Source organism: Bufo gargarizans, chromosome 7, assembly GCF_014858855.1.
Source record: "Bufo gargarizans isolate SCDJY-AF-19 chromosome 7, ASM1485885v1, whole genome shotgun sequence".
Lineage (NCBI taxonomy): Eukaryota > Metazoa > Chordata > Amphibia > Anura > Bufonidae > Bufo > Bufo gargarizans.
In genome coordinates, this window is record NC_058086.1 from 187,839,578 (window position 1) to 187,863,318 (window position 23,741).

The window sequence follows — 23,741 nt, forward strand, 5'->3', positions numbered from 1 at the left end:
CAAACTACACAAGATACATATCCCTACCTTCTGTCTAATATGTTGAAGAAGAAGTAGAGAAAAAAAGAAGGGGGATTAAATGCAGTAAAAAGGGAAGGAGGAAAAGTATTCTCTGGAGCGCCAAGAGGACTATTTAGAAGTGACGGAATGTTAGGGATGGGATGTAGGTGGTTTGGTGGGTATTCACCGAGGCAGCACCCTAAAGCAGTGTACGTCAGTGCACTGCAAGATAATATGGAGATGAAATTTAAAAAAGTGCTGGGGGGCTTGCCCAAGGATAGTGGACCGGGGAGGATAGTGGGCAGTAGCACAGGGGCGCCAAGGTGAAGAGAAAACAGATAAGGGCTGTGTAGTAAGTCTATGGAAGGTTACTACTTTGCTAGTTGGATTTGTGCTTCTGCTTCACAGTATCGATATATTGCAGAGGCATATATATCACTGTGTCTATATAGTTAGTGGTTCTATTTCACAGTCTCAGTATATGGAAAGCCTATCGATACTGTAAAATAGAATCAATATAACAAAATATAAAGAGACACAGTGATATATAGGCTTTCCATATACTGAGACTGTGAAATAGAACCACTAACTATATAGACACAGTGATATATATGCCTCTGCAATATATCGATACTGTGAAGCAGAAGCACAAATCCAACTAGCAAAGTAGTAACCTTCCATAGACTTACTACACCGCCCTTATCTGTTTTCTCTTCACCTTGGCGCCCTTGTGCTACTGCCCACTATCCTCCCTGGTCCACTATCCTTGGGCAAGCCCCCCAGCACTTTTTTAAATTTCATCTCCATATTATCTTGCAGTGCACTGACGTACACTGCTTTAGGGTGCTGCCTCGGTGAATACCCACCAAACCACCTACATCCCATCCCTAACATTCCGTCACTTCTAAATAGTCCTCTTGGCATGGTCCCTTCCATGCAACACTCACAATGTTAGACCTGACTAAAGCCCTTTTCACACGTCAGTGTTCGGTCAGTGATTTCCATCAGTGATTTTGAGCCAAAACAAGGTGCGGCTCTAAATACAGGACAGGTGCAGATCTTTCCCTTATACCTTATGTCTGTGGAGGCTCCAATCCTGGTTTTGGCTCACAATCACTAATGGGAAAACACTGACATGTGAATGAGGCTTGACTGTTGCGCCGCTATCTGCACCTGAAATAGTCCTAATTTAAGCGTATTTCAGCTTAGTAAATGACACCCTTAATGTTTTATCAATAACATAAAATGCTGCAGCCAGGATTTTATAAACAGAGAAATAAGAGCAACAGAAGAAAGGAAGAGCGAAAAGGAGAAAAAAAAATAAAAAAAAGGATCAAATGAGAGAGAGAAAAAAAAAGAACAAATGACCTTTTAGTTCCTAACGTGATTTACCTTTCTCCGGAGTCCTTCAAGCAGGATGCAGAGGTTTGTGATCTTCTGCAGAGCTCTGGGATAGAAAGAAAATCGTCTCCTATTTATACAGGACAGACCCGGGTTTCACTTTCGATCTGAGTTTTCTGGTCTTTGAACTGCTGCATTGTGCTGTGGAATTGTCCTTAGATTTCCAGTCACGACCAGTTTGTTCACGACCAGGAGCAAGCACATCATAATAATAACTCCTATACCAAGCACATTATAATAACTCCTATACCAAGCACTTAAACAGGAGGAAAACCTGAAATAATTTCCAACGTTAACTATTAATATCAAAATAACAAGTCACAGTAATAACAGAAAACATAATGCAGTTTTATAAAAGTACCGTGCTACACAGAGTCAGAGCCACAGGGGAAAACAGGGATCTCTTCTACCCTTCATATTTTGGGCACAGTTCTTCAGACACACACAGCAGAAAATACAGCATGGCATACAACTAGGGTTGCCACCTGGCGGGTAAACCATCGGTCTAACCACTATTTCATCCAGAAGGTCGGTGCCGGTATTTTATTTTTACTGGCAATTATAATTGCAGGCAATTTTCTCTGACATGGTTTGCACATGGGCATAATCATTTTTACCGTCCACCCTCCTTGGTTTGGTGCTGGTGGAAGTGGGCAGGAGGATTAGATGCCTGCATCGGTGGTGGGAATTTGGAAGTGAGGAGCCACATTGATACAGACCCAGATCGACAACCAGCAGCTGACTGGTCCAGCGTATGAGGATGTACCGCCTGCCAGCCTGACATGATCACCTCAGAGGCGGCCACCGCAGTGCAGACTAGGAGGTAGCACCCAAGGCAAAAGAACTTTGTTACTGGCAGGCAGAAGTGCCACTGGTCTGCAGCGCCAGTGTCTGGGGAATCCAAATGGGAGGTCGGAGAACAGGATCCAGTTGAAGTGGACACAGGAGCTGCACCAGATGTCCCAGTTTCATGACCGCCATATTGGATGCATCTCAAATAGGCACTACCATAACCAATACTTATATGTCCTACTAGAGTTTACTGAAGCTGTGGTGCAACCGAAAGAACAAGCGGACACACCATTTGGGATTTAAACTGGCCACAGCTTTATTGAATTATAACAACACATAACTCGTGAAAATGGAATACCTGCCAGAGCGAGCCGCTGTGGGCACAATATTATAACCCAACTTCCAAGAGTCTCCAACTGAGAGATGAACCCGTGAGGTACCAGGTCTCAGTATTAACTCCCCAAACTCCATAAGTTCTGGCCTCATAACCCCGCCAACGTCTTGAAGGTTAAACCTAACCTGAGAGACGTCCCCACGAGGCCAGAACCCAGTCAATACCATTCTGAAAATCCATATTCAATATATCTAGGCCTTTTGGGTTTGTGGACAACATCCAGTCTTTTCAGGTAATTACCACCACTCTCAATCTCCCTATATCCAATGGAAAAAACACCCATGCAGCGGACAAAAGCCATATTCAGTTTTCAGTTTTAGCTGCAGACCAGAAAGATCTGGAAAGTATTTCTGACCAAACCAGTAAAACGCCTATGACTAGGGCACAACATCTGGCTAAATCTGCTGTTTTGGTTCTTTTGAGAGTCCAGTTCATTCCCCCCGTCATGTATAATAAGAATGAAGGGGTAAGGACAGAGATTCCGTATGTGGGCTACTTCTTAGTAAAATTGAGACCAACAAAAACCCCTGATGCCCCTCTATGTCACCTGTACCTGCGACAGAGGGGAATCCTAAGTTGCTACTGTAAGGACTCACAGCTGCTCGCTTGAGGCCCAGTATACGAAAGAAGGTCCTATGATCGACACCCGAACTGGCTATGTTCCATGTTGGGACGAATATGGCTTTTGTATCGGTTAGATCTCCCACCACTTTTTTTTTTTCGATCTCTACTTCAGACAAACTGTGTACAAAAGCCGTGGTTGTCAGCTCCTATCCAAAAAGAATGTGCAGTGAAAAGGCATTTTGACAGCTCTGCCCGGCTATAACAGGCTGCTAGAATGTGGGGGAATTCATATAACGAAAGAGCTGAGCGTACAACGGGACAATGCGGCCATTTCCCTGCTGATCCGTTTTGGATTTCAAAAGCCAACTTTTTGTAAACTGCCTTTTAAGTCGATCCATTGTGATATTAATTCATTAATGTGATAAGCGCCTGAAAAATATTCACAAATGAGTGTTTCGAAAGAACCAGCACACGCACCTTGAAGGGCCAGTAGTAGCTGATTTAAAATGCCAGGGGAAATTGGTCTGCGTTTGTCAGTATTTTTGCAGGATTTATCGGCATGCTCCGAAATAGTTGAGCATGCAATGGAAGGTGTTTTACAAATGTAATGTTACATCTGTACCTACTGGGCCTATGAAAAAGAAATAGTCTAAATAATGAAGTAAAGATGGGCATCCTGACTCCTCTGTCCATGTTTTGCGGATCCGCAGATCCGTGGATCGCAAAACACACACGGATGTGTGAATGGACCCTTAACAGTGCTGAGATGCACATGTGGTGGGCTAACATGGGGATCAGTATACAGAGGGGACTGGTGACATGCGTGACAACTGTCAGACCCACTTCTGTCCTTAGGATGGGACTTCCTATAGAAGTTGCTCTGTAACGTGCTGCTGCCTCAGACCTATTGCTGGCAGCAGGGGCGTTGCTAAGTTAAAACATTCGGGGCTTGGGACCCTGATATTTTGTCCCAGGCCTTGAATGTCCTGCCTGTCAGCTAGATACAGCAGTTTTTCTGAACAATTGAATCTAATGCACTGGAAGAGCTGAAGGACCTTTCATGAAATCACAGGTCATGTGACCAGTAAAACAGGCAGTGGTTGAGAAGGACCTGCGATGATGTCACCATCATGTGACCACTGCAGGAGAGGACGGCAGAGAAGAGGAGAAATCCTGAGGGAAGAAGCTGTGCTGAGGTCTGTACATGAGGAGAGGTAAGTGAATGGAGAGGCAGAGCAATGCTGGGAGTTGTGGTTATTTAACTGGGACTGTATGTTAGGGCTGAAGGGAGTGATAGTATTTAAATGGGACTGTATGTTGGAGGGGGCTGAGGGAGGAAGTGATGATATTTACATGGGACTGTATGTTGATGGAGGCTGTGGGAGGGAGTGATGCTATTTACATGGGACTGAATGTTGGAGGGGGCTGGGTGATGTTATTTACATGGGGCTGTATGTTGAAGGCGGCTATGGGAGGGGATTATGTTATTTACATGGGACTGTATGCTGACGGCGGCTGTGGGAGGGAGTGATGTTATTTACATGGGACTGCATGTCAGAGAGGGCTGGGGGAGGCAGTGATGTTATTTACATGGGACTGAATGTTACAGGGGTCTGAAAAAGTGAGTGATGTTATTTACATGGGACTGTATGTTGAAGGTAGCTGGTGGGGGGAATGATGTTATTTACATGGGACTGAATGTTGAGGGGGTGATGTTTATATGGGATTGCAAGTTGGAAGCGGATGGGGAGGGGGTAATATTATTTACTTGGGACTGTATGTTGAAGGCGACTGGGGAGGAGATGATGTAATTTGGAGGGGGCTGTAGAAAGAGAGGGATGTTATTTACATGGGGTTGCATATTAGACTTATAGATCCGGCTTATTTCTACTAAGAGCACTATGGGGGGCTTATTACTACTGAGGGGTCTGTAGATAGCTTTATTACCACTGGGGGGATAATAAGGGTCCTTATTTCTACTGGGGGCTCTGTGAGAGTATTATTAATACTAGAGGGCTCTTCTTGGGGAACGTTATCACGGTTGGGGGCACTGTAAGGGTAGTATTACTAATGAGGGCATTCTAGAAGGGAATTACTATTGGTGGGACTTGGAGGCGCACTATTACTATGGGGGCACTAATATTTCCTCAGGATAGTATTTGGGGGCATTGGGGAGCACAGTGAGCAGCAGGATAACACTGGGGGGACTCCAGGTTGGGGGATGATGATAGAAATGTTAGGAAGCTAAGAGAACGAGGCGCGGCTGAAAGAAGTTGTATGGACCAAATGGAGAAGATGATGACAGAGAAGATCTACATCGGAGGAGAATTCACCTGGAGGCACTGGATGTGACAGGTATGTGGTGCTGCATAGCAAGTACAGCAAAATGCGGTGTGTGGGGGGAGGGGGGGGGATCGACTTAGAGAACTGGGCCATATTCATTGGGGATTGGGCCCCGGATCTTATGAGACCCTAGCAACGCCCCTGACTGGCAATGCTGAGGTTAATGAGTACAGGACTGTGCAGGCGGGGGGCGAGCACCTGGATGCAGCCGTGGGCTGGCTGGTGTGTGGCCCTGCACTCGTGTACACTGGGCATAGGAGAAAAGCTCTGGACAGATGGGAAAGAGGGGGCTATGATGGAGGATGATTGCTGTGAGTAGCAGGCTCTGTTTGCTGGGCTCCATAAGTGTAAAGAGTGTCTGCGACTACCCCAAAAACTCTCACCATCCAGTGTGGACTGTTGAGGGGGATACTAGTCCTGATGTGAAGGGGAGGAGGGAAGAAGGGGGCTGTGATGGAAGATGATTGCTGTGAGGAGCAGGTGCAATAGAGCAGGACCGTGGTACGTTTACACGGACGCCAAATTATGCAGTGGGTCAGGATATGGGTATAACAGTCTATAGTTTTGTTTGTGATGCCAATTGCAGCGTGCGCAGGGTACTGTCGCAGGGCCCTTTAAGGTGTTGTAATTCACAAACCATGTTAGGCATGCCAGAGTAATGTAATGTATCTGTATGGTAGTAGTAATTGTGTCAACTGTGTCTCCTACCTGGGTACGGCTGGTCTCCTGGATCCTGGCTCACTTGCAATAAATTGAGCGTAGTGCTAGTAGGAGTAATAGAGGGATTTTGCAGCAGTAATTGAGATCCAGACCCTTGGTAACGTTCAAACTTGTCTTTACTGATGGTAACTTTCATCCAAGCAAGATACAGCTTTAGTCTGAAGTCCCAGCAGGTATTGACAATAGTTGGCAGGAATTTATCTTCTACTCTCTCACGTACCTGGAGCTTGCAGGAAAAAGACGTCTGCTTTGTAGCTCTATACTGTGGCAGGGTATTTGGCTTCTGCACTTTCTATCTTCTGCTTTATGGGGACTGACTAGCTGAGGAGGAATATGTCTTCTCCTGGGTCTCTAGACTGTACTCACAGTTATCATCACAGGGTATTGTTTGTTCCTGGAACTGGAATGGTCTGCTTGCTTCTTCCAGCTGAGGCTGAAGGGCTCAGGCTGGGGATGATGATCAATGTCTCAGCCGAGACAAGATCCTGGCTTAAATACCTATATCTGGGAGCTCCTACATGCATAGCCTTACCCTAGCAGGGGTGGCTGGCACACTGACTTAACTTCCTTCTCCACCCATGAGGCAGTATGTGGGAGCAACCCACTCTGCTCACAGAGGGGGGAGCTAAACTGAAATGAACTATTCCAGCCTAGAAACACTAAACTGAAAATTTAATCCTTTCCAGAACATTGCTGCCACCTGCTGGTGAACATGAATATTGCAACAATTATACATTTGACAAGGTTTAGAATGCAGAGTTGTTAGAATATTATGTGAAATTACATGAAATTACAAAGTTAATGCTATTAACAGATTGTAGCGGGGTAGAAGAGTTTAGTAATGCAACTCTGGGGTGTTACACAGGCTCTGTTTGCTGGGCTCTGTAAGTGCTGTAAGTGTAAGTGCCTTGCTGGTAACAAAGCTGGTGGGGATGATACAGGGAATGCCGAGGGTGTCATGTCCCATGTCTTCATGGTTTTGTCACCTTGAAACGCTAAAGCTACAATGCATGTTGTGCTGAAGAAACTAACATATGTGCCCCAGACATGACCCCTGCCTAGCGGGCAGCTCACTCAGACTCAGAGGTTGAGGATGTGAGAGAGTTGGGGAGATGCAGCTGCAGGGATTTCTGGGTAGACTGTCCGAGAGACATACAGTACAGACCAAAAGTTTGGACACACCTTCTCATTCAAAGAGTTTTCTTTATTTTCATGACTATGAAAATTGTAGATTCACACTGAAGGCATCAAAACTATGAATTAACACATGTGGAATTATATACATAACAAAAAAGTGTGAAACAACTGAAAATATGTCATATTCTAGGTTCTTCAAAATAGCCAAATTTGCTTTGATTACTGCTTTGCACACTCTTGGCATTCTCTTGATGAGCTTCAAGAGTTAGTCACCTAAAATGGTTTTCACTTCATAGGTGTGCCCGGTCAGGTTTAATACGTGGGATTTCTTGCCTTATAAATGGGGTTGGGACCATCAGTTGCGTTGTGGAGAAGTCAGGTGGATACACAGCTGATAGTCCTACTCAATAGACTGTTAGAATTTGTATTATGGCAAGAAAAAAGCAGCTAAGTAAAGAAAAACGAGTGGCCATCATTACTTTAAGAAATGAAGGTCAGTCAGTCCGAAAAATTGGGAAAACTTTGAAAGTGTCCCCAAGTGCAGTCACAAAAACCATCAAGCACTACAAAGAAACTGGCTCACATGCGGACCGCCCCAGGAAAGGAAGACCAAGAGTCACCTCTGCTGCGGAGGATAAGTTCATCCGAGTCACCAGCCTCAGAAATCGCAGGTTAACAGCAGCTCAGATTAGAGACCAGGTCAATGCCACACAGAGTTCTAGCAGCAGACACATCTCTAGAACAACTATTAAGAGGAGACTGTGTGAATCAGGCCTTCATGGTAGAATATCTGCTAGGAAACCACTGCTAAGGACAGGCAACAAGCAGAAGAGACCTGTTGGGCTAAAGAACACAAGGAATGGACATTAAACCAGTGGAAATCTGTGCTTTGGTCTGATGAGTCCAAATTTGAGATCTTTGGTTCCAACCATCGTGTCTTTGTGGGACGCAGAAAAGGTGAACAGATGGACTCTACATGCCTGGTACCCACCGTGAAGCATGGAGGAGGAGGTGTGATGGTGTGGTGGTGCTTTGCTGGTGACACTGTTGGGGATTTATTTAAAACTAAAGGCATACTGAACCAGCATGGCTACCACAGCATCTTGCAGCGGCATGCTATTCCATCCGGTTTGCGTTTAGTTGGACCATCATTTATTTTTCAACAGGACAATGACCCCAAACACACCTCCAGGCTGTGTAAGGGCTATTTGACCATGAAGGAGAGTGATGGGGTGCTGCACCAGATGACCTGGCCTCCACAGTCACCGGACCTGAACCCAATCGAGATGGTTTGGGGTGAGCTGGATTGCAGAGTGAAGGCAAAAGGGCCAACAAGTGCTAAGCATCTCTGGGAACTCCTTCAAGACTGTTGGAAGACCATTTCAGGTGACTACCTCTTGAAGCTCATCAAGAGAATGCCAAGAGTGTGCATAGCAGTAATCAAAGCAAAAGGTGGCTACTTTGAAGAACCTAGAATATTACATATTTTCAGTTGTTTCACCCTTGTTTGTTATGTATATAATTCCACATGTGTTAATTCATAGTTTTCATGTCTTCAGTGTGAATCTAAAATTTTCATAGTCATGAAAATAAAGAAAACTCTTTGAATGAGAAGGTGTGTCCAAACTTTTGGTCTGTACTGTAGGTAGGATTATAAGTCAATTAAGTGAAGAGCTGCCGCCTCCTACCCCCTGTTCACCTGAGAGGCAGTCAGAATGGATGGCCCAGTGGCCGTCTTACTCTGTCCTCTGAGCTCAGCCAACAGCCATGGACACAGAACAGAGTTAAACATTTACAGGGCAGTGTCTGGGTGACTTTGAGACAAGAATCTGTCACTGTTAATTATCGCTGTTCTAGTCTGAGTCTCTGCATCAACATTACACTAGCCCAACAGCGCTCCGCTATCCCCACAAACCGCTTAAAGGGATTCTCTGGTATTTTTATATTGATGGCCTATCCTCAGGATAGGTCATCAATATAAGATCGGGAGCTTAACTAGCGGCACGCATGCCGATCAGCTGTCTGAGCAAGCCGCTGAGCTCACCAGAGGTCCAGCGAGCCCTGTGGCCTTCTCACAGCTCACCAAACACAGTGTCGTCCATTGGATATTGGCTCTGCTTTGTATTGCAGCTGAGCCCCATTCATTTAAATTGGACTGAGCTGCACTTAGGCCATGTGACCAATGACCGTGACGTCACATGGCCTAGAAAGAGGTCCTAAGTTCGCCTTGCCTCTTCATACCGCTGATCGTTGGGAGTCAGACCCCCGCCAATCTGATATTGATGACCTATCTTAAGGATAAGCCACTGCACAACCACTTTAAAAACAACAGGAAAATAATTATTTTATTTTTTAAAAAAGTGGAAAACTCAAATTATAATCAAACCATTGGTGTCAATAACACCCTCTTTTTAGCTGAGTAACTCTGGCTGGTATTTTTTGTACAACCCACCTATTTATACAGACATAGGGTCTGAATCAGGGGTTAATCTTGTCCCTTGTGGGGGATGGGGGTGTCTTTCCTTTCTACAAGAGTACAGCTACACAGAGAGGTTGCAAGTGCCACGTGTTGAGTGCTCAAGTATCGCGGCGTAGCAGGGCAGCCACAGAAATGAATGAGGTCACAGCGCATCTCACCAGTTTGCCGCGACCATGGCCCCAGAATCACAAAAAAGTCAACATTGCTGATTTTATACAATCCTGGGGTCGCAGTCGCTGCAAATATGCCGAGACCCCATTAATTCTATAGCTTCCTTCCTACACTGCCATACTTGGGTGTGCTACATGGGTCGCGCCCAAAATCGCTGTAAAGCTGTACCCTAACTGGGGCAGTAAAGATTTCCATGTTCAATGTTTTCTTTCTTTCTTTATACTGCACATGGGGGAAGGGAGGGAAGCGCTCCGTCTCACTTTCAGGCTGCATTCTTAGTAACAGCAGTCAGGCCGTTTACAGGAAATGTGTGCAGGCTGAGGATAAGAGCACAGAGCTTCTAGGAAGAAAGAAATGGTGCATTATACAATGGTCAATTTAGGGTACGGCTACAGGCGGCATGTCGACTCTTATCACATGACATCTCATGTAATGATTGTCAATGGTGTCGCAATGCAATGTGATATGCTGTGACTGCAACGTCATAGTCGCAAAAAATGTAGACATGCTGGACTTTGCGTCACAGGTCGCATGTACGCATTTTTTTGCCTTTGAGCTAGGTCCTAGGGATATATGAATACCCAAAATAAGGGTACTTTCACACTAGCGTTTTTCTTTTCTGGCCCTCAGTTCAGTCCTCGGGGCTCAATACCGGAAAAGAACTGATCAGTTTTATCCCCATGCATTCTGAATGGAGAGAAATCCGTTCAGGATGCATCAGGATGTCTTCAGTTCAGTCTTTTTGCCTTTTCAGGACGGAGATAATACCGCAGCATGCTGCAGTTTTAACTCCTTCCAAAATTCCAGAACACTTGCCGGAATGCCGGATCTGGCATTTTTTCCCATTGAAATGCATTAATGCCGAATCCAGCGCCGAGTGTTCCGGCAAACGGATCAGTTTTTGCGGTCTGCGCATGCTCAGACCACAAAAACTGTGGAAAAAAAAACTGATCCGTTTTGCCGCACGACACTGGAAAAACGTATCCGGTATTGCAATGCATTTTTCTGACTGATCGGGCATTTTTCAAAAATGTTCAGGCAACGGAACTGCCTGCCGGAATCAAATAATGCAAGTGTGAAAGTACCCTAAGGGGGTGCGCGTTACTTTTAGATTCAGCTGTAAGGAAGGAGTCATACTTCAGAGCCAAAGAGCATCAACTTTTTGTAAACTGCTTTTTAAGTCGGTCCGTTGTGATATTAATTTGTTAATGTGAAAAGCGCAGAAAAATAAGAGTGTTTCGAAAGAACCAGCACACGCACCTTGAAGGGCCAGTAGTAGCTGATTCACAATGCCAGGGGAAATTGGTCTGCGTTTGTCCGTATTTGTGCAGGATTTATTTTATTAGGCCCTAAACAATTTTCTTATCCAAGAAATGGGAATGTACTCCCTCCCATTCCATTCATTGACACAGGTAAGCTAGTGCGAATCACGGATTCTCCGTCCCTTGCTTGTGACATCGAGCCATCAGAGCCAGGTGCTGTAATAGGATCAGAAGGTGGTAGGAGCTATGGATTGCTTCACCAGGTTCAACAATTCTCTGAAAACGATGTCCCATAAGCAGGGTGACACTGCAGTTGCTGACTGCTCCACATGTGGAGCCAGACTGCGGAAACTTGGTCATTTGGAAGGCGGTCAAACTAGAGTCTGCTATATCATTGCGTACCACGGAAACTTGTTTTGCCTTAGGCCTCATGCACTCGGCCGTTTCCTGCCCGTGGCAATATTGCGGCCCGCAAACAACGGGTCCACAATATGCGACTTCTGCCGTGTGCTCCTTGCATTATAGATGCGGGCCCATTCACTTGAATGGGTCCACAATCCGGAGCTGCGGTCCGGAACGGAGGCTTGGAACCCCACGGAAGCACTACGGAGTGCTTCTGTGGTGTTTCTGTCCGTGCCTTCACACCGCAAAAAAATAGAACATGTTCTCTTTTTTTGCGGTGCGGACGGATCACGGCCCCATTCATGTTGAATGGGTTTCGATCCGTCCCAAACGCCGCACGAACGTTGCCTGTTCATTGGGGACCGCACAACGGCCGTGTGCATGAGGCCTTAAACCAGAGATTTAGCTCTAGGCAACGAAAGACAAAATGACGCAGTAGGGCGAGGACTGGGATGAGGTAGACCTATACAGGACATATACCACGCTAACATTGTCTGTCCAGAACACTATACGTCTTTTTCTCATCTCCTTACCCCAAACCTTGACTGCTGCAACTATAGGATAGAGCATGTCAGATTATGGAGCAACGGTGACTCTTCCCACGACTGTGGCCATGCTGTAGCAAAAATATTTATCCTTAAGGTAGCCCCTCTAAGTTAAATTATGTTACGCTGCCATGACCTGCGGAACTGCATGTCATATCTAGCCCCAACCGTACACCTTGTAAGCCCCCCAGATCATGTCCACGTAAGCAACCAATGGAGGGGTGGCCCAATTCCGAAAAAACGCTCACAGAGGGTGCTAGCAAAAATAGAGATGCCTTAAGCCAATTCCCAACTGCATGTGGGATTAGCTTAGACTTGTCTACCTCCAAGTCACCTGGACGTTTAAATGATTTATCCACAGATTCTCTGTCCAGCAGGACTAAAGAATAAATATCTACAGTCGTGGCCAAAAGTTTTGAGAATTACACAAATATTAGTTTTCACAAAGTTTGCTTCTAAACTGCTTTTAGATCTTTGTTTCAGTTGTTTCTGTGATGTAGTGAAATATAATTACACGCACTTCATACGTTTCAAAGGCTTTTATCGACAATTACAGGACATTTATGCAAAGAGTCAGTATTTGCAGTGTTGGCCCTTCTTTTTCAGGACCTCTGCAATTCGACTGGGCATGCTCTCAATTCCTGACTGATAACAACCCATTCTTTCATAATCACTTCTTGGAGTTTGTCAGAATTAGTGGGTTTTTGTTTGTCCACTCGCCTCTTGAGGATTGACCACAAGTTCTCAATGGGATTAAGATCTGGGGAGTTTCCAGGCCATGGACCCAAAATGTCAACGTTTTGGTCCCCGAGCCACTTAGTTATCACTTTTGCCTTATGGCACGGTGCTCCATCATGCTGGAAAATGCATTGTTCTTCACCAAACTGTTGTTGGATTGTTGGAAGAAGTTGCTGTTGAAGGGTGTTTTGGTACCATTCTTTATTCATGGCTGTGTTTTTGGGCAAAATTGTGAGTGAGCCCACTCCCTTGGATGAGAAGCAACCCCACACATGAATGGTCTCAGGATGCTTTACTGTTGGCATGACACAGGACTGATGGTACTGCTTACCTTTTCTTCTCCGGACAAGCCTTTTTCCTGATGCCCCAAACAATCGGAAAGAGGCTTCATCGGAGGATATGACTTTTCCCCAGTCCTCAGCAGTCCATTCACCATATTTTCTGCAGAAGATCAATCTGTCCCTGATGTTTTTTTTGGAGAGAAGTGTCTTCTTTGCTGTCCTTCTTGACATTAGGCCATCTTATAAAAGTCTTTGCTTTACTGTGCGTGCAGATGCGCTCACACCTGCCTGCTGCCATTCCTTCGCAAGCTCTGCACTGGTGGCACTCCGATCCCGCAGCTGAAACCTCTTTAGGAGATGATCCTGGCGCTTGCTGGACTTTCTTGGACGCCCTGAAGCCTTCTTAACAAGAATTGAACCTCTTTCCTTGAAGTTCTTGATGATCCTATAAATTGTTGATTGAGGTGCATTCTTAGTAGCCACAATATCCTTGCCTGTGAAGCCATTTTTATGCAATGCAATGATGGCTGCACGCTTTTCTTTGCAGGACACCATGGTTAACAATGGAAGAACAATAATTTCAAGCATCACCCTCCTTTTAACCCCTTAAGGACACAGGGCGTACAGGTACGCCCTCGTGCCCTGGTACTTAAGAACACAGGGCGTACATGTACGCCCTGTGTATTTTCGATCACTGCCGTGTGGCTGGCAGTGATCGGAACTCGGTGCCTGCTCAAATCATTGAGCAGGCACCTAGGCTAAATGCGCGGTTGGGTCCCGTGACCCCCCCCATGTTGGCGATCGCGGCAAACCGCAGGTCAATTCAGACCTGCGATTTCTGAAGTTTCTGATCCCCGCGGTTCCTGACCGCGGGGATCAGAAACTTTAGGATTCAAAAAATGTCCCAGTATCTCTCCCCCCTGCACCCCTGAGTTGTTTGAGCCCGGTGGGAGGTGCAGGGGGAGGGGTGCGGGAGGCGGGCGGTGCGGCAGGCGGGATTGCGATCCCCTGCCCGCCTCCCATTACATAATCGTTGGCGTCTAGTGGGTATACCAGGGTGCCAGCACATTGCTGGCAACCTGGTATAAACGGCTGACATCGGTGATGCGATGTCAGCCGTTTAACCCTTTCCATACAGCGGTCCATACGGACCGCTGTATGGAAAAGGTTAACAGCTCAGGGAGCTCCCTCCCTCTCCCATCGGGGGGCTGCTGTGCCTTTGCAGCCCCCCGAATGGAGAGGGAGAGCTCCCAGGCAGCCCCCCAAGCCCCGTCCTTACCCTTCCCCGTCTGCGAAGTTCTGGCAACTACTGAGCAGACGGGGAAGGTTTCCATGGCAACAGGACGCCTTCTCGGGCGTCCTGCTGTCCATGGTTCTGAACAGATCTGTGCTGAAAGCATACATCTGTTCAGACAAAGTGTAAGTAAAATACAGTACAGTACAATATATATTGTACTGTACTGTATTATACAGACATCAGACCCACTGGATCTTCAAGAAAAAGTGAAAAAAAATGAAAATAAAGTAAAAAACACATTTATCACTGATTAAAAATGAAAAAAATAAAATTCCCTACACATGTTTGGTATCGCCGCGTCCGTAACGACCTGATCTATAAAACGGTCATGTTACTTTACCCGAACGGTGAACGCAATAAAAATAAAAAATTAAAAACTATGATGAAATTGGAATTTTGCGCACCTTACTTCCCAAAAAAGGTAATAAAAGTGATCAAAAAAGTCGCATGTACGCCAAAATTGTAACAATCAAACCGTTATCTCATCCTGCAAAAATCATACCGTACCCAAGATAATCGCCCAAAAACTGGAAAAACTATGGCTCTTAGACTATGGAAACACTAAAACATGATTTATTTTGTTTCAAAAATAAAATCATTGTGTAAAACTTACATAAATAAAAAAAGTATACATATTAGGTATCGCCGCGTCCGTATTGACCGGCTCTATAAAAATATCACATGACCTAACCCCTCAGATGACCACCGTAAAAAAATAAAAATAAAAACGGTGTAAAAGCAATTTTTTGTCATCTTCCGTCACAAAAAGTGTAATAGCAAGCAATCAAAAAGTCATGTGCACCCCAAAATAGTGCCAATCAAACCGTCATCTCATCCCACAAAAAATGAGACCCTACTTAAGATAATCGCCCAAAAATGTTAAAAACTATGGCTCTTAGACTATGGAGACACTAAAACATTTTTTTGTTTTAAAAATGAAATTATTGTGTAAAACGTACATAAATAAAAAAATTTGTATAAATATTGGGTATCACCGCGTCCATGACAACCTGCTCTATAAAATTACCACATGATCTAACCTGTCAGATGAATGGTGTAAATAACAAAAAAAAAACGGTGCCAAAAAAGCAATTTCTTGTTACCTTGCCGCACAAAAAGTGTAATATAGAGCAACCAAAAATCATATGTACCCTAAACTAGTACCAACAAAACTGCCACCCTATCCCGTAGTTTCTAAAATGGGGTCACTTTTTTGGAGTTTCTACTCTAGGGGTGCATCAGGGGGGCTTCAAATGGGACATGGTGTCAAAAAAACCAGTCCAGCAAAATCTGCCTTCCAAAAACCGTATGGCATTCCTTTCCTTCTGCGCCCTGCCGTGTGCCCGTACAGCAGTTTACGACCACATATGGGGTGTTTCTGTAAACTACATAATCAGGGCCATAAATAATGAGTTTTGTTTGGCTGTTAACCCTTGCTTTGTAACTGGAAAAAAAATATTAAAATGGAAAATCTGCCAAAAAAGTGAAATTTTGAAATTGTATTTCTATTTTCCATTAAATCTTGTGCAACACCTAAAGGGTTAACAAAGTTTGTAAAATCAGTTTTGAATACCTTGAGGGGTGTAGTTTATAGAATGGGGTCATTTTTGGGTGGTTTATATTATGTAAGCCTCGCGAAGTGACTTCAGAGCTGTAGTGGTCCCTAAAAATTGGGTTTTTGTAAATTTCTGAAAAATTTCAAGATTTTCTTCTAAACTTCTAAGCCTTGTAACATCCCCAAAAAATAAAATATAATTCCCAAAATAATTCAAACATGAAGTAGACATATGGGGAATGTAAAGTCATCACAATTTTTAGGGGTATTACTATGTATTACAGAAGTAGAGAAACTGAAACTTTGAAATTTGCTTATTTTTACCAATTTTGGGTAAATTTGACATTTTTTTAATGCAAAAATAAATATTTTTTTTTACTTTATTTTACCAGTGTCATGAAGTACAATATGTGACGAAAAAACAATCTCAGAATGGCCTGGATAAGTCAAAGCGTTTTAAAGTTATCAGCACTTAAAGTGACACTGGTCAGATTTGCAAAAAATGGCCTGGTCCTAAGGTGTGTCCTTAAGGGGTTAACAGGTCAAGTCTGCCATTTTAACCCAATCAGCCTGACATAATGATCTCCAGCCTTGTGCTCGTCAACATCCTCACCTGAGTTAACAAGACGATTACTGAAATGATCTCAGCAGGTCCTTTAATGACAGCAATGGAATGCAGTGGAAAGTTGTTTTTTTGGGGGATTAAGTTTATTTTCATGGCAAAGAAGGACTATGCAATTCATCTGATCACAGTTCATAACTAGGGATGAGCGAACCCGAACTGTATAGTTCGGGTTCGTACCGAATTTTGGGGTGTCCGTGACACGGACCCGAACCCGGACATTTTCGTAAAAGTCCGGGTTCGGTGTTCATCGCTTTCTTGGCGCTTTTGTGACGCTTTCTTGGCGCTTTTTGAAAGGCTGCAAAGCAGCCAATCAACAAGCGTCATACTACTTGCCCCAAGAGGCCATCACAGCCATGCCTACTATTGGCATGGCTGTAATTGGCCAGAGCACCATGTGACCCAGCCTCTATTTAAGCTGGAGTCACATAGCGCCGCCCGTCACTCTGCTCTGATTAGCGTAGGGAGAGGTTGCGGCTGCGACAGTAGGGCGAGATTAGGCAGATTAACTCCTCCAAAGGACTTGATTATTGATCGATCTGCAGCTGTGGGTCATTGAGCTGCTGATACTCAATTGCTCACTGTTTTTAGGCTGCCCAGACCGTTTGTCAGTCACTTTTTTCTGGGGTGATCGGCGGCCATTTTGTGTCTTGTGGTGCGCCAGCCCAAGCTGCGACCAAGTGCATTTAACCCTCAATGGTGTGGTTGTTTTTTGGCTAAAGCCTACATCAGGGTGAAGCTGTCACACCAAGTGCATTTAACCAGCAATAGCCTGTTTATTTTTTGGCCATATACTACATCAGGGGCAAAGCTGCGCCTGTCACCAAGTGCATTTAACCCTCAGTAGTGTGGTTGGTCAAGCTGTCACACCAAGAGCATTTAACCAGCAATAGTGTGGTTATTTTTTGGCCATATCCCAGTCTAATTCTGTCAGTAAATCTATACCTGTCACCCAGCGCCTAAATACTAGGCCTCAAATTTATATCCCGCTAAATCTGTCGTTACTGCTGTACTGTTGTGGCTGGGCAAGTTATTTAGTGTCCGTCAAAGCACATTTTTTGTTCTGGGTTGAAATACAATTCCCAATTTAACAATTTCCTAATTTAGTGGTTTCTGTTGTATCAGAGCTATTTGAAATCTATCCCTAAAAAGGTATATAATATTCAAGGTGCACATAGGGTCATTCAGAATAACTTCACACACCCGCTACTGTGCATTTCCAAGTCTAATTCCGTCAGTAAATCTATACCTGTCACCCAGCGCCTAAATACTAGGCCTCAAATTTATATCCAGCTAAATCTGTCGTTAGTGCTGTAGCTGGGCGAGTTATTTAGTGTCCGTTCAAGCACATTTCTTGTTCTGGGTTGAAATACAATTCCCAATTTAGCAATTTAAAAATTTAGTGGTTTCTGCTGTATCAGAGCTATTTGAAATCTATCCCTAAAAGGGTAGATCATATTGAAGGTGCACATAGGGACATTCAGAATAACTTCACACACCCGCTACTGTGCATTTCCAAGTCTAATTCTGTCACTAAACCCATACTTGTCACCCAGTGCCTAAATACTAGGCCTCAAATTTATATCCAGCTGAATTTGAATACAATACATTGGGCCAAATAATATTTTTGTTGTTGTGGTGAACGATAACAATGAGGAAAACATCTAGTAAGGGACGCAGACATGGTCGTGGTGGTGTTAGTGGACCCTCTGGTGCTGGGAGAGGACGTGGCCGTTCTGCCACATCCACACGTCCTAGTGTACCAACTACCTCAGGTCCCAGTAGCCGCCAGAATTTACAGCGATATATGGTGGGGCCCAATGCCGTTCTAAGGATGGTAAGGCCTGAGCAGGTACAGGCATTAGTCAATTGGGTGTCCGACAGTGGATACAGCACGTTCACATTATCTCCCACCCAGTCTTCTGCAGAAAGCGCACAGATGGCGCCTGAAAACCAACCCCATCAGTCTGTCACATCACCCCCATGCATATCAGGGAAACTGTCTCAGCCTCAAGTTATGCAGCAGTCTCTTATGCTGTTTGAAGACTCCGCTGGCAGGGTTTCCCAAGGGCATCCACCTAGCCCTTCCCCAGCGGTGAAAGACATAGAATGCACTGACGCACAACCACTTATGTTTCCTGATGATGAGGACATGGGAATACCACCTCAGCATGTCTCTGATGACGAAACACAGGTGCCAACTGCTGCGTCTTTCTGCAGTGTGCAGACTGAACAGGAGGTCAGGGATCAAGACTGGGTGGAAGACGATGCAGGGGACGATGAGGTCCTAGACCCCACATGGAATGAAGGTCGTGCCACTGACTTTCACAGTTCGGAGGAAGAGGCAGTGGTGAGACCGAGCCAACAGCGTAGCAAAAGAGGGAGCAGTGGGCAAAAGCAGAACACCCGCCGCCAAGAGACTCCGCCTGCTACTGACCGCCGCCATCTGGGACCGAGCACCCCAAAGGCAGCTTCAAGGAGTTCCCTGGCATGGCACTTCTTCAAACAATGTGCTGACGACAAGACCCGAGTGGTTTGCACGCTGTGCCATCAGAGCCTGAAGCGAGGCATTAACGTTCTGAACCTTAGCACAACCTGCATGACCAGGCACCTGCATGCAAAGCATGAACTGCAGTGGAGTAAACACCTTAAAACCAAGGAAGTCACTTAGGCTCCCCCTGCTACCTCTTCTGCTGCTGCCGCCTCGGCCTCTTCTGCTGCTGCCGCCTCGACCTCTTCTGCTGCTGCCGCCTCGGCCTCTTCCTCCGCCTCTGGAGGAACGTTTGCACCTGCCGCCCAGCAAACAGGGGATGTACCACCAACACCAACACCACCTCCGTCACCAAGCATCTCAACCATGTCAAACGGCAGCGTTCAGCTCTCCATCTCACAAACATTTGAGAGAAAGCGTAAATTCCCACCTAGCCACCCTCGATCCCTGGCCCTGAATGCCAGCATTTCTAAACTACTGGCCTATGAAATGCTGTCATTTAGGCTGGTGGACACAGACAGCTTCAAACAGCTCATGTCGCTTGCTGTCCCACAGTATGTTGTTCCTAGCCGGCACTACTTCTCCAAGAGAGCCGTGCCTTCCCTGCACAACCAAGTATCCAATAAAATCAAATGTGCACTGCGCAACGCCATCTGTGGCAAGGTCCACCTAACCACAGATACGTGGACCAGTAAGCACGGCCAGGGACGCTATATCTCCCTAACTGCACACTGGATAAATGTAGTGGCAGCTGGGCCCCAGGTGGAGAGCTGTTTGGCGCACGTCCTTCCGCCGCCAAGGATCGCAGGGCAACATTCTTTGCCTCCTGTTGCCACCTCCTCCTTCTCTGCTTCCTCCTCCTTTTCTTCCACCTGCTCATCCAGTCAGCCACACACCTTCACCACCAACTTCAGCACAGCCCGGGGTAAACGTCAGCAGGCCATTCTGAAACTCATATGTTTGGGGGACAGGCCCCACACCGCACAGGAGTTGTGGCGGGGTATAGAACAACAGACCGACGAGTGGTTGCTGCCGGTGAGCCTCAAGCCCGGCCTGGTGGTGTGTGATAATGGGCGAAATCTCGTTGCAGCTCTGGGACTAGCCGGTTTGACGCACATCCCTTGCTTGGCGCATGTGCTGAATTTGGTGGTGCAGAAGTTCATTCACAACTACCCCGACATGTCAGAGCTGCTGCATAAAGTGCGGGCCGTCTGTTCGCGCTTCCGGCGTTCACATCCTGCCGCTGCTCGCCTGTCTGCGCTACAGCGTAACTTCGGCCTTCCCGCTCACCGCCTCATATGCAACGTGCCCACCAGGTGGAACTCCACCTTGCACATGCTGGACAGACTGTGCGAGCAGCAGCAGGCCATAGTGGAGTTTCAGCTGCAGCACGCACGGGTCAGTCGCACTACGGAACAGCACCACTTCACCACCAATGACTGGGCCTCCATGCGAGACCTGTGTGCCCTGTTGCGCTGTTTCGAGTACTCCACCAACATGGCCAGTGGCGATGACGCCGTTATCAGCGTTACAATACCACTTCTATGTCTCCTTGAGAAAACACTTAGGGCGATGATGCAAGAGGAGGTGGCCCAGGAGGAGGAGGAGGAGGAAGAGGGGTCATTTTTAGCACTTTCAGGCCAGTCTCTTCGAAGTGACTCAGAGGGAGGTTTTTTTGCAACAGCAGAGGCCAGGTACAAATGTGGCCAGCCAGGGCCCACTACTGGAGGACGAGAAGGACAAGGATGAGGAGGATGAGGATGAAGCATGGTCACAGCGGGGTGGCACCCAACGCAGCTCGGGCCCATCACTGGTGCGTGGCTGGGGGGAAAGGCAGGACGATGACGATACGCCTCCCACAGAGGACAGCTTGTCCTTACCCCTGGGCAGCCTGGCACACATGAGCGACTACATGCTGCAGTGCCTGCGCAACGACAGCAGAGTTGCCCACATTTTAACGTGTGCGGACTACTGGGTTGCCACCCTGCTGGATCCACGGTACAAAGACAATGTGCCCACCTTACTTCCTGCACTGGAGCGTGATAGGAAGATGCGCGAGTAGGTAGACGTTGGTAGACGCGCTACTGAGAGCATTCCCAAATGTCACAGGGGAACAATTGGAAGCCCAAGGCCAAGGCAGAGGAGGAGCAAGAGGTCGCCAAGGCAGCTGTGTCACGGCCAGCTCCTCTGAGGGCAGGGTTAGCATGGCAGAGATGTGGAAAAGTTTTGTCAACATGCCACAGCTAACTGCACCACCACCTGATACGCAACGTGTTAGCAGGAGGCAACATTTCAATAACATGGTGGAACAGTACTTGTGCACACCCCTCCACGTACTGAGTGATGGTTCGACCCCATTCAACTTCTGGGTCTCTAAATTGTCCACGTGGCCAGAGCTAGCCTTTTATGCCTTGGAGGTGCTGGCCTGCCCGGCGGCCAGCGTTTTGTCTGAACGTGTATTTAGCACGGCAGGGGGCGTCATTACAGACAAACGCAGCCGCCTGTCTACAGCCAATGTGGACAAGCTGACGTTCATAAAAATGAACCAGGCATGGATCCCACAGGCCCTGTCCATCCCTTGTGCAGATTAGACATTAACTACCTCCCCTTAACCATATATTATTGTACTCCAGGGCACTTCCTCATTCAATCCTATTTTTATTTTCATTTTACCATTATATTGCGAGGCTACCCAAAGTTGAATGAACCTCTCCTCTGCCTGGGTGCCGGGGCCTAAATATATGCCAATGGACTGTTCCAATGTTGGGTGACGTGAAGCCTGATTCTCTGCTATGACATGCAGACTGATTCTCTGCTGACATGAAGCCAGATTCTCTGTTACGGGACCTCTCTCCTCTGCCTGGGTGCTGGGCCTAAATATATGCCAATGGACTGTTGCAGTGGTGGCTGACGTGAAGCCTGATTCTCTGCTTTGACATGCAGACTAATTCTCTGCTGACATGAAGACAGATTCTCTGTTACGGGACCTCTCTCCTCTGCCTGGGTGCTGGGCCTAAATATCTGACAATGGACTGTTGCAGTGGTGGCTGACGTGAAGCCTGATTCTCTGCTATGACATGCAGACTGATTCTCTGCTGACATGAAGCCAGAGTCTCTGTTACGGGACCTCTCTCCTCTGCCTGGGTGCTGGGCCTAAATATATGCCAATGGACTGTTGCAGTGGTGGCTGACGTGAAGCCTGATTCTCTGCTTTGACATGCAGACTAATTCTCTGCTGACATGAAGACAGATTCTCTGTTACGGGACCTCTCTCCTCTGCCTGGGTGCTGGGCCTAAATATCTGACAATGGACTGTTGCAGTGGTGGCTGACGTGAAGCCTGATTCTCTGCTATGACATGCAGACTGATTCTCTGCTGACATGAAGCCAGAGTCTCTGTTACGGGACCTCTCTCCTCTGCCTGGGTGCTGGGCCTAAATATATGCCAATGGACTGTTGCAGTGGTGGCTGACGTGAAGCCTGATTCTCTGTTATGACATGCAGACTGATTCTCTGCTGACATGAAGCCAGATTGTCTGTTACGGGACCTCTCTCCTCTGCCTGGGTGCTGGGCCTAAATATATGCCAATGGACTGTTGCAGTGGTGGCTGACGTGAAGCCTGATTCTCTGCTATGACATGCAGACTGATTCTCTGCTGACATGAAGACAGATCCTCTGTTACGGGACCTCTCTCCTCTGCCTGTGTGCTGGGCCTAAATATATGCCAATGGACTGTTGCAGTGGTGGCTGACGTGAAGCCTCATTCTCTGCTATGACATGCAGACTGATTCTCTGCTGACATGAAGCCAGATTCTCTGTTACGGGACCTCTCTCCTCTGTCTGGGTGCTGGGCCTAAATATATGCCAATGGACTGTTACAGTGGTGGCTGACGTGAAGCCTGATTGTCTGCTATGACATGCAGACTGATTCTCTGCTGACATGAAGCCAGATTCTCTGCTATGGGACCTCTCTCCAATTGATATTTGGTTAATTTTTATTTATTTTATTTTTATTCATTTCCCTATCCACATTTGTTTGCAGGGGATTTAACTACATTTTGCAGCCCTTTAGCCCTTTCCTGGGCTGTTTTACAGCCTTTTTAGTGCCGAAAAGTTTGGGTCCCCATTGACTTCAATGGGGTTCGGGTTCGGGACAAAGTTCGGATCGGGTTCGGATCCCGAACCCGAACATTTCCGGGAAGTTCGGCCAAACCTCTCGAACCCGAACATCCAGGTGTTCGCTCAACTCTAGTCACAGCGCATCTCACCAGTTTGCCGCGACCATGGCCCCAGAATCACAAAAAAGTCAACATTGCAGATTTTTTGCAATCCTGAGGTCGCAGTCGCGGCAAATGTGCTGAGACCCCATTAATTCTGTGGCTTCCCTCCTACACTGCCATACTTGGGTGTGCTACACGGGTCGCGCCCAAAATTGCTGTAAAGCTGTACCCTAACTGGTGCAGTAAAGATTTCCATGTTCAATGTTTTCTTTCTTTCTTTATACTGCACATGGGGGACGGGAGGGAAGCGCTCCGTCTCACTTTCAG

The 23,741-nt window shown here is 46.5% G+C and overlaps 2 protein-coding genes across 2 annotated transcripts in view; both read right to left on the reverse strand.

Moving 5' to 3' along the window:
• Nucleotides 1–1,456, reverse strand: part of LOC122944086 (interferon-induced very large GTPase 1-like) — a 48,568-nt gene extending 47,112 nt beyond the window's left edge. The window contains 1 exon segment of the mRNA XM_044302309.1: nt 1,369–1,456. The gene's annotated coding sequence lies outside the window, so the exon portion shown is untranslated.
• LOC122944087 (ficolin-1-B-like) overlaps nt 1–23,741 on the reverse strand; it is a 257,588-nt gene that overhangs the window by 109,615 nt on the left and 124,232 nt on the right. The gene's annotated exons all lie outside the window — the stretch shown is intronic.